Below are 3,133 nucleotides of genomic sequence, written 5' to 3'. Positions count from 1 at the left end.
CTATTTATATTTTATATTTATTTTATTTATATAGTTCATTCTACCAACTTCTGTCAATTAATTGGAGTGTTTAATCTATTTGCATTTTAATTACTGATAAGGTAAGATTTACATGTGGCATTTTGCTATTTATTTTCTACTAGAGGCCCAGTGCATGAAATTTGTGCACTTCGGGGGGAGGGGGGTCCCTCAGCCTGGCCTGTGCCCTCTCGCAGTCCGGGAGCCCTGGGGGGATGATGGCCTAGTGGGCCTAAGCCATCAGTCAGATATCCTTAGCATTGCCACAGAGGCGAGAGAGGCTCCCACCACTGCCGCTGTGCTTGACAGCCATGAGTCAGGCTTCTGGCTGAGCGGTGCTCCCCCTGTGGGAACACACTGACCACCAGGGGGCAGCTCCTGGGGTTGAGTGTCTGCCCCCTGGTGGTCAGTGTGCATCATAGTGACTGGTCATTCCACCATTCGGTCATTTGCATATTAGCCTTTTATTATATAGGACTAGGGGCCTGGTGCACAAAATTCGTGCACTTTGGGGGGGGGTGTCCCTCAGCCCAGCCTGCCCCCTCTCACATACTGGGAGCCCTCAGGGGATGTCCTAGTGAAGGCTTAGGCCCGCTCCCTGCTCCCCTTGGGGATAGGGCCTAAGCCGCAGTCTGGCCTCCCTTTGTGGGAGGTGACCAGGGCTGATCAGGGGAAGGCACCGGCTCCATCACCCTGCTGCTGCAGCCACTGCCAGTCACCGCAGCCACCAAGGTTTTTTCATCAACACGGACTCCAGTCCCTTCACTATGAAAAAATGACAACTTTCTTTAGGCATTTTCAAGATGTGTCTTTCATATAATAATAATTTCTTTATTTTTTTTTTTATCCTCACCTGAGGATATGTTTCCATTGATTTTTAGAGAATGTGGAAGAGAAAGGGAAAGACAGAGAGAAACATCAAAGTGAGAGGAACACTTTGATTGGTTGCCTCCTGCATGAGCCCTGACCTGGGCCCCGGCCAGGGAGGAGCCTGCAACCTAGGTACATGCCCTTGGTCAGAATTGAACTCAGACCCTGCCATTGGCAGGCCAAGGCATTATCCACTGAGCCAAACCGGCTAGGGCAGGATATGACATTTCTTAGCCCTCCAGCAACGGACCTTTGTTTTTTTTCGCCAGGAGTGAGGTGAAAAACCCTAGATCACCTTTTTGGATTCTTATTACCCAAGTTACTAAGAATATTACCAGTGGCATACAGGGAGCTTAACCAATGAGGGGTCAGAAAAGGTGTTTCCTCTGTAGTTCACACCAATCGCCGGCTTGCCACCCCGCCCCCCCAAGGCCTGATGCCTCTGGCCCAGGCTTCAGGCCTGGGCAGGGGACCCCCATCTCCCCCCAATCACCGGCTCCACCCTCGCCCAGGCCTGACGCCTCGGCCAGAGGCGTCCACCCCTATCACCCTCCGATCGCCGGATAGGCCCCTTGCCCAGGCCTGACGCCTCTGGCCCAGGCTTCAGGCCTGGGAAGGAGACCCCCATATCCCTCCGATCACCAGCTCCACCCCCCACCCAGGCCTAATGCCTCTGGCCCAGGTGTCAGGTCTGGGCAGGGCACCCCCAGACCCCTCCGATTGCCTGCTCTGCCCCCCGCCCGGACCTGACGCCTCGGCCAGAGGCATTGACCCCCATCACCCTCTGATCGCCGGATCGGCCCCTTGCCCAGGCCTGAGGCCTCCGTCAGAGGCGTCAGGCCTGGGCAGGGGACCCCCATCTCCCCCCAATCACCAGCTTCTGGGCAGCTTCTGGGGCTTCTGGGGCTGGCCTGCGGGCCAGGATGGCAGCTCCCGCTGGCAGCTGCACTGTCCCACCCTGCCCGCAGTATACAAATTTGCCGCCATCTTTGTTGGCAGTTAATTTGCATATCGTGCTGATTAGCCAATGGGAGGTGTAGTGAAGGTATGATCAATTACCATGTTTGTCTATTATTAGATAGGATACACTGTAGATGAGGCCCCCTAGAACCATAAGAAATGCAAAAAATTCACTGTTAACTCATTCTCAAATTACCCCCAATTAAAATCAAATTGCCCCCCTGTGGGGCGTGTGGGAACCACTGGACTTGAAACTTTTCCTCTCTGAGCTTCATTTCTGACTACATACACATATACCATGGGAACTGTAATCTCTTCTCTGTCTACCTCACTGGGTTGTCATGAAGAGATTCTGAGCTAATAAACCTAGAAATGTTTCATCAAGTAAGTGATGTCTAAACGGGAAGGGATTGTTATTTTTAAGCCCATGGGTACCCTCGCAGGTAGTAGGTGCTGATTAGGGGAAGAGAGCATGATTGTTTCCTGGGACTGTAGCTATCGAAGCTTCGCAGAGGGTTCCGCAGGCCTCAGAGGGGTGGGCTCTGGCCAGCAGCCCTATAGCGGTGGTCATCCCTGGAGGCGCTGGTGGGGGGGGCAGTAGAGGGGTGCTAGGGGGGTGGCGAAGCCGAAGGCAGAGTAACTGTCAAATCTCCCCACTTGGCGCCATTCTTTAAATTGTACATAGCCATTTCACAGCTGTATGTGCTCAGGGCTCCAATCTCCTGGAGCAGGGTGGGGGCCGTGCCAGGGTGGGGCCAGGTGGGCTAGGAGGGTGGGTTTATCCACACCCCTGGTGAGGTTCAGTGCCCTTCTGCTGCGGAGACAGCACCACTGCTGTCAGTGGGGATGGGTCTGACCCTGGGAGGCCGCTCAGGCCTGCCTCCACCTGGGTCTGGAGTTGTGGGGAGGAGAGGCATGCCTGGCCCCAGCAGAGGGGCCCCGGCAGCAGCAGGCCGTGGGCCCCGGGTGCCTCGGGTGTGCTGATGGGTTATCGCTAGCGTGCTATTGTTGTGGGCACCCCTGGCGGGGGTGGCGGGGGAAGAGATAGGGAGTCAGAGGTGCGGGCTGTGGCTACCCCTGAGGCTTGGTCTTCTCTCCATCTGGTCAGCCTCCCAATCCTCCCAGGGGTGCGGGGGCTGGGGTAGGGTGTCCATTTGTCCCCCCAAGGGTGTGGGGGCTGGGGTAGGGTGTCCATGCAGGGAGATTGGAAGAGCTCCCTGTGGCCACTTTCTCTTCCTTCTTTGCAGTCTGGGCTCCTGTCAGAAGCTTTCCTCAGACCCCTGGG

The sequence above is a fragment of the Myotis brandtii genome, unplaced genomic scaffold (genome assembly GCF_000412655.1).
Source record: "Myotis brandtii unplaced genomic scaffold, ASM41265v1 scaffold74, whole genome shotgun sequence".
Classification (NCBI taxonomy): domain Eukaryota; kingdom Metazoa; phylum Chordata; class Mammalia; order Chiroptera; family Vespertilionidae; genus Myotis; species Myotis brandtii.
This window is presented reverse-complemented; position numbering follows the sequence as displayed.